The sequence below is a fragment of the Dendrobates tinctorius genome, unplaced genomic scaffold, assembly GCF_039654945.1.
Source record: "Dendrobates tinctorius isolate UK_male_01 unplaced genomic scaffold, ASM3965494v1 ptg000245l, whole genome shotgun sequence".
Lineage (NCBI taxonomy): Eukaryota > Metazoa > Chordata > Amphibia > Anura > Dendrobatidae > Dendrobates > Dendrobates tinctorius.
The window spans coordinates 4,912,666-4,921,702 of NW_027361912.1; positions in this window are offsets into that span (position 1 = coordinate 4,912,666).

Genomic DNA, 9,037 nt, shown 5'->3' on the forward strand with positions numbered 1-9,037 from the left:
CAACACCAAACCTCAAGTGCCACATGTGCAACTGATCACAACGAAGGTAGTCAGCAACGCTACATTGTTTCCCCCACTGTAAGCCCACCGGTAAGCACAGCAGCAAATGTTGAGGTGTCGTTGCAAGGCCACAGCAGTCAGGGAATCCCACTGTTATATCAACGAAAGACTGATTCTAGGCCATCAGAAAGAACACCAACTCCATCACCATCATCAACCCTCTCTCAGTCCGCCCTGTCCACCGCTACTTCCACCATATGCAGCTCTCAAGTCCAGCTCACCCTCCCAGACACTATGAGTAGGTCAAGAAAGTACTCAGTCTCTCATCCGCTTACACTGGGTTTGAACGCCCACATTGCCAAACTAATCTCGTTTGAGATGATGCCCTTTCGGTTGGTGGAAAGCACAGCTTTCCGCGAACTCATGGCCTATGCAGTACCACGCTATGACCTACCCAGTTGCCACTTCTTCTCTCGCAAAGCCATCCCAGCCCTCCACCATCATGTGAAAGACCGCATTGTCCATGCACTCAAGCAGTCAGTGAGCGGAAAGGTGCACCTCACAACTGATGCATGTTCCAGTCGGCATGGCCAGGGCCGTTACGTGTCCATCACTGCGCACTGGGTTAATGTGGTGGATGCAGGGTCCACAGGGGACAGCGGTGGTGGGACAGTGCTGCCTAGCCCACGGTATAGGAAACAGTTGGCTGTAGGCGTTCGACCCTCCTCCTCCTCCTCCTCCAGAAGCGAAAGCTCGTCCACAGAGCGCAGTCGTACGAGCACTCCATCTGCAGCTGCCACTGTTGCACACGATGTGTCCCCCTATCGAGCAGCTAGTGGAAAGCGTCAGCAGGCTGTGTTGCAGATGATGTGTTTGGGCAACAGACACACCGCCGAGGTGCTGGCCGAGTACTTGAAGCGACAAACTGAGTCATGGCTGGGCAGTGTACATCTTGAGGCAGGCAAGGTAGCTAGTGATAACGGCCGTAATTTTGTGGCAGCCATAGCCCTTTCAAAACTCAGCCATATACCTTGCTTGGCTCACACCTTGAACCTGGTGGTGCAGTGCTTCCTCAAAAATTATCCGGAGTTATCAGCCCTGCTCCAGAAGGTGCGAAGACTGTGCGCGCACATCCGCCGGTCGCCTGTACACTCCGTTCGTATGCAGAAGCTGCAGCGATTGCTCCACCTTCCCAACCACCGCCTCATTATCGACATTGCAACAAGGTGGAACTCCACCCTGCACATGGTGGAGCGGCTGTGCGAGCAGAGGCAGGCCATAATGCATTTGTGGGAGGATACACGGCCAGGCACTTTGAGAGCAGACATGGAGTTGACAGGTGTGCAGTGGTCGAAGCTGAAAGACCTCTGTAAAGTCCTTCAGTGTTTTGAGGAATGCACACGGCTGGTAAGCGCAGACGACGCCATCCTAAGCATGAGCATCGCACTTATGCGTCTGCTCATGCAAACTTTGACGCACCTTAAGGAGCAGGCGTCTGCAGCCAATGTTGATGAGGAGGAAGAGGAGGAGGGAATCCTTGATGACATTCAGCCATTGTCTGCTCAGGGACCTCTCCTGGACGAAGTGGAGGAAGAAGAGGAGGAGGATGATGGGGATGATTACTTAGGGGAGGAGGATGCATCTCGTGGGGCAAGTGAAAATGTTGGCGTGGCAAGGTCTGGTACAGGGTTTGTGCGTGACTGGAGGGATGTGGATTTGCCAGAAAGTGCTCCTCCAACCAGCACTCGCAGTGCATCATTGACACCGGGAACATTGGCCCACATGTCAGATTATGCCTTGCAGATACTAAAAAGGGACCCACGCATTGCCAAAATGATGAACGATGACGACTACTGGTTGGCCAGCATCCTGGATCCACGCTATAAAGGCAAATTACAAAACATCATGCCACAGGAGAACCTTGACCTAATATTGGCTAATAAACAAGCAACTCTGGTAAATCGGTTGCTTGAGGCATTCCCAGCACACAGCAGCGGTGATGGTTCTCACACGAGCCGTACGGGCCGGGGGCAGCTTGGCAGAGGTGTTCGTGGTGCACACAGCAGAAGAGGCGTTGGAGACAGGGGTTTCATGACAATGTTGTGGACTGATTTTTCAAGTACCGCTCACACAACTGGTAATACTGCATCGATGGAAAGTGACAGGAGACAGCAGTTGTCAACTATGGTTACAAACTACTTTTCCTCCCATATCGATGTTCTCCCACACAGGTCATTCCCCTTTGACTATTGAGCCGCTAAACTGGACACCTGGCCTGAATTGGCACAATATGCCTTACAGGAGCTCGCTTGCCCAGCTGCAAGTGTGCTATCGGAAAGAGTCTTCAGTGCAGCTGGATCAATCCTGACAGAAAAAAGGACCCGTCTGTCAACCCAAAATGTGGATGATCTAACCTTCATTAAAATGAACCACGCATGGGTTTCCAAGGATTTTGTCCCACCTTCCTCTGATGACACATAGGGTGACAGAAAAATGGCTTGCTTTGGTCCACCTCTTCCTGGGACTTGACCTATTTCACCTTTTGCATCAGCTGAATGTCCAACATCAACATATGCCACTTTCTAAAACTCCCTAACTGTGCTGCCTCCCCCCCATGGCCGGGGTCACCACCTAGCGCACGACACCGTGCGAGTGCCGTTGCCCTGGACAGGTGGGTAGGCCGACTCTTGGGCGCGGGCACTGGTACAGGGTCCTTCATAGTGCAATCAAGTGTCTCTGACGGTGGTGGTGCACACCCGCCGTCAGACACACCGCCGTACTATGAGGGGCCCAGTGCCAGTACCGACGCCCATGAGTGGGCCCCCCTTGCTTGGGCAGGGCCCCAGCATTTGCAATCTTTACCTCTCCCTGCTCCTCCGCTGTGTAGTCTGGGCCGTCAAATCCATACTGTGCCTGACATCGTCTGAGCCTGCCTCCTGAGACATATATTTTGAATGTGTACGCTATCCATACATGTTATCCGGGGAAACGGTACCCTTTCTAACCTTTGTGCAATCACGTGCAATCCATACTGGGCCTAACACCGTCTGAGCCTGCCTCCTGATACATATATTTTGAATGTGTACGCTATCCATACATGTTATCCGGGGATACGGTACCCTTTCTAACCTTTGTGCAATCACGTGCAATCCATACTGGGCCTAACACCGTCTGAGCCTGCCTCCTGAGACATATATTTTGAATGTGTACGCTATCCATACATGTTATCCGGGGATACGGTACCCTTTCTAACCTTTGTGCAATCACGTGCAATCCATACTGGACCTAACACCGTCTGAGCCTGCCTCCTGAGACATATATTTTGAATGTGTACGCTATCCATACATGTTATCCGGGGATACGGTACCCTTTCTAACCTTTGTGCAATCACGTGCAATCCATACTGGGCCTAACACCGTCTGAGCCTGCCTCCTGAGACATATATTTTGAATGTGTACGCTATCCATACATGTTATCCGGGGATACGGTACCCTTTCTAACCTTTGTGCAATCACGTGCAATCCATACTGGGCCTAACACCGTCTGAGCCTGCCTCCTGTGACATATATTTTGAATGTGTACGCTATCCATACATGTTATCCGGGGATACGGTACCCTTTCTAACCTTTGTGCAATCACATGCAATCCATACTGGGCCTAACACCGTCTGAGCCTGCCTCCTGAGACATATATTTTGAATGTGTACGCTATCCATACATGTTATCCGGGGATACGGTACCCTTTCTAACCTTTGTGCAATCACGTGCAATCCATACTGGGCCTAACACCGTCTGAGCCTGCCTCCTGAGACATATATTTTGAATGTGTACGCTATCCATACATGTTATCCGGGGATACGGTACCCTTTCTAACCTTTGTGCAATCCATACTGGGCCTAACACCGTCTGAGCCTGCCTCCTGAGACATATATTTTGAATGTGTACGCTATCCATACATGTTATCTGGGGATACGGTACCCTTTCTCACCTTTGTGCAATCACGTGTAATCCATACTGGGCGTGAGAACGGCTGGCGAGCTGTTAAGCAAGCTACGGCACCTGTGGTTTGCACACGTAAGTTTTTCATTTTTTCAGGAATGACGGTTAGGCCTAATTCCGGAACTAATAAAAAAAAATAAATAAATAAAAAAATAAAAAAAATAAAAAACAAATCTGAACTGAGAAAAGTAAGTTAATGTGTATGCACAATGTAAGTGCATATTTACACATGACCATTAACCAGAGAAAACAAAAAGCTTTTTCTAATTCCGGAACTGCGGTTGACCTGCACTTACTGGGAAATCATTGTTCGCGGGTAATAATTGTAATCAGTGATCCCCATCACTAACGTTGTTCAGCGGGTTATCTGCACCTGTAAGCGACAAACGCTGGCCTTTTCAGTGTAGCGCACATGCAGCCACGGACATGTAAGGGCATGACACACCAGTTATTGGCCAATCTCATGTGCCAGAGCCTCACGTGTCCCTCTAGTAAGCCGGACTCGGACCGCGGGGCATGACGGAGTCTCGTTCGTTAACGGAATTAAGCTTGCAATGTGTGCATCTGTTCTGTAGCTGGCATGGTTGAGGTTTCCCAGGTGGAGTCGAATTTAACCATAGGCTCCACTCCTGGTGGTGCCCTTCTGGACATTCCTTTAAGGTTCAGCTTTGCAACCATACTGCCCACGTAAAACAAACACTTTGCCTTCATGAACGCTGTTTGGAGGGTCATGACTCGTGGGAATAACGCCGCCCAATCAGTTAACCTGCTAGAGAGATCCTTCGTTGCTCCCAAGCATGACATCACACTCCCTAGGAAGAAGGTAATGCCACTGTGGCGACCATACTCCTGGGGGCGACACAAGTGCACTGATGCCCAGCCACTGCTCGATAAATCTGCTGGTACATTGACCCAGACCACTACATTCCCCTCGCACGCTACACGACCTGAATCTGACCCTGATGAAACTCAGGTTACCCTTCCCATATACAGTTCCATCTTACACGGTGACAAAGAGGAAGCTGCAGATGAAAGTGCAGGTTCGGCCCACCCGCCATCAGACACACCACCGTACTATCAGGGGCCCTGTGCCAGTGCCGTCGCCAACGAGTGGGCCCCCCCTGCTTGCTCAGGATCACAGCACTTGCAAAGTTGAAATACTGTGCAGTGAGATGGAAGATGGGGACGAAGAGGAATCCAGACAAGTACAGGGATTCACTAGCGAGGAGACTTATTTGATTGTTTTCAATGTTGGGACAGCAATTTTTGGGGAGCACTATACTCTGGAGAATGATAGATGGGGCCCACCATACACTGGAACATTCCAAAGGTGGACATCAGACACTGGAGCAGCATTTACAGGGCCCATTATACACTAGAGCATTAGAAATGGGGCCCATTATGTTTGGAGCATTATTTGGGCCCATAAGACAGTGGAGCTTCATCCATGGGGACCAACATATACTGTAGCATTATGTGGAGCTCATCATATACTGTTTCAAACATTATATGGGACCAATGATTCTGTATGGAGAAATAGATGGGCCTCGTCATGAGATGTAAAAAGTGAGGTATTTTTCATTGTACTATACCGCTATTTCTCCCTATATCGGAGCATGATGAGTTGTGGTATGTGTTAAAGGGGCGCTCTTTCGCCCAGGGCACATGAAAACCTGGAGCCAGCCCTACCCCCCACAACTTTAGCCAAATAACCCCCATTTTTCAGTGCGTAACTTGTATTATGAAGTTAATTAAGGTTGACAAGCTTAAGTAAGAAGAATTGATGCTTTTGGCATTCAAATGGACACTGTAGGTGTGTTTCCTGTCCTCCTCTCACTGCCGACTTTTATTCCCCATTGACTTACATTGGGTTTCGTGTTTCGGGACGACCCCGACTTTTCCCTATAATCGGACGATCTTGCTCGACCCGACTTTTGGAAAAGTCGGGTTTCACGAAACGAAACGCGACCCTAAAAAACCAAAAGTCGCTCAACTCTAGTAAAGACTACTGCACAAGTGTTTGTGGTTAGTACAGAAGGATGAGATAGTCCCCTACATTAAATAGATAGATAAAAGCCTCCTACATCGCTAAAAATTGCCACCAAAATAAAATGAAACACCTGATAATGGAGCAGAAACTGTTGAGTTGGTGAGAAACTCTTATATCCGTGGGATAAATATACTTGCAGCTGTAGGTTTGACATCCACCTGGACAAATTTGAAAGTATTAGAAAGTAAAGCAATGAAGGATTCTACAACCTAAATCTGGTTCAGAAGAACAGCAGAACCATATCTCACCAGAGGGATTAGGATTTGTTGGTGGTAAATGCTAAGGATGGCAATTGTTATCCCAAAGAAAGTGGGAAAGCGAGTGAGTGTATAAGTCAGAAAATCATATAATCCTCTATTGGGTTAAGAAACTACTGTACTTATTTTATTTGCTTGTTCATCTTTAAGAGACTGATTTCACTGCTTGAGTTTCTGCTCATGTTTTCAAGAAATTGTTGGTATGGCAGAGGTACGGAGGAACTGATACCATATAAGGGTGTATTTTGGTTGTAAAAGTGTGAAGGTTGTGCTTATTGAGCCAAGTTAACCTGGGATAGTCCTGGAAAATTATTTAGGCCTGAGAGTTGTTGACCTGAAGGCTTGCTCACTGGGGGAGTGTCAATAGACTAAGGCTAGGTTCACATTAGCATTTGAGTCTGCAGCTTATCACCCGCATACGCAAACGCATTCAAAAACACATGTTTATGCAGCTTTTTTATGCGCATCATCTTACGCATGATGGGAAAAAATGCTGAGTGCATGCGCTTGTATGCGTTTGCGTTGTTTATGCGCATGCCTTCGATATGACATCAGACAAAAATGGGCGTATCTCATGGGGTTTCTATTTACATTTTGAAGAACGCATGCATATCGAACACATGCGTATGCATGTCCTTGCTTACCAATGCGTTTCCATAGACAGTAATGCATTTTTTTTACTCATTCATCCGCATGCGCATGCCTGCGCATGTTTGATGGATTTTTGACGCTTCAAAAAATGCAACATGTTGCGTTTGCCGGACGCCGCCGCACACTGCAAAACGACGCATTCATACCCAAAAGCATGCAAACGCATGTCCCTGCGTACACCATGTTAAATATGTGTAGGCATGCAGATCTATGCGGATCAAACACTGCGCACCCAGACGCAAGTGTGAAACCAACCTAAGACCCTAGAACTGCTTGTCCATCATGAGGAGGCAGTTGACTGAAGATCAGATTTTGTTTAGAGGGTGCTGCAGAATGGATCACATTCTCCAATCAAGGCCTAAAGAATCACAGCAAATGGTTAAGTAACCTGTCAAACTGCTCAATTCTGGAGGAGTGTGTCACAGCTGATTTGTCAGTCTGGGTGTGGTCAGCATTGGGCAGCCTTCTGGGCAGTGAGATATATTAGCCCTGCGAGGTATTCAAAGAGTTAGGTGATGCTAAACTCAAGTTGCTAGCTGCTAGAGCTGCATGAAGGTGGAGGAGTTACTAGAGCTGGATGAGTGTGTCTGAGCTCATATGTCTGCCTGGATTTGGTCAGTATTGGGCAGTTTTCTGTGGCTGTGAGAGACATTGGCCCTGGAAGGGAGCCAAAGAGGGTTAGTTGATGCTAAACTCATATCCAGGGGATGCTTCACGGATTATATGGGTTATCAGCCTGGGAAGAGCCAGTGAATAGCTGGTGTAACTGGGGGATAACTATCCTGGGATTTAGGGTGTGGTTTAGCCTTGAAAGGATTTGAACTGAGCAGGGTGTGGTAGGAAATATCTGACCTCTTTTTGAATATGAACTGAAAGTCCTCTAAGGCCGGGATCACACTGGCGATTTAAACGGCCGAGTTTCGCATGATAATACACGGCGCTGCCGCCGGGACTCAGGAGCGGGGCGTGCAGCTCCATGTATTGCTATGCGGCCGCATGCCCCGCTCCTGAGTCCCGGCGGCAGCGCCGTGTATTATCATGCGAAACTCGGCCGTTTAAATCGCCAGTGTGACTCCGGCCTTAATGTCTTGATGACAAACTAGAGTTAAGTTGCAGGAGGTATTATGGAACTTTTAAGCATTGGTAGAATTATCTGCAACCAACAAGCTTCAATGCCTATACAAGAATTGTAACCAAAAAAGTTTTACAACTCTATACTGTTAGGGGAGAAAAATGTAAATTGTATGTACTTTTTACTCATCTTAATCTGCAACTGTTTCTTTAAACACAGGCCACTTAAATACCAGATGACAAATGTATCACTTTAATTGCATTTTAACCTGTTTTCTTATCATTGCTTACAATGCGTGGTTACAAGCTTGAGAGAACTCCATTGAGGTTCATTATTCTTTTTTTCCCCCCTAAGGACAATGATGTCTATAAATGTGAAAGCACAGTAATATTAAAAACTATAATAGACTTTCATTCATAGTGGTCAAGCCACCACGTTCCTGTGTTTGATACCTTATATAAACCAGTGAGGCATGCAACGCTCCTTACAAGAGAGAATTTTTCAAGATTTCTGGTAATATTATTCATATTTAATTAATTCACTAAAGACACAATACTGTACTCTACTTTACAGAATGGTGCCCATGACTACAACCAATAAGGAGGAGGTCTACAGAGGCCTACAGAGATTAAAGCCACAGTTTGGAGATCAGTGTTATAAATTTTGTTATTCAGTCAAGACACGTAATCTACAGTATACAAGATACATAGATTTAAATGTTAAAAGTACAGCAAAACTGGAAGATGTTAATTTTTTTTGTTTTATGAGTCAAGGAACTTTAGAAACTCAAGCTAAAGGGATAGTCTCATCTACAGACATTGGTGGCATATCAGTAGGATATGCTACCAATATCTGATCAGTGTTCTGACTCCCTTCTATTATAAAAGAACAAAATGGAAGAGGATGTATTAAATCATAATGCCGCTTTAGCTGTTGGCTCCACTTGTCATAAAGTTGGACTCTTAGTGATACTATCAATTGATCATTGGCGACCTACTCTAGTGATAAA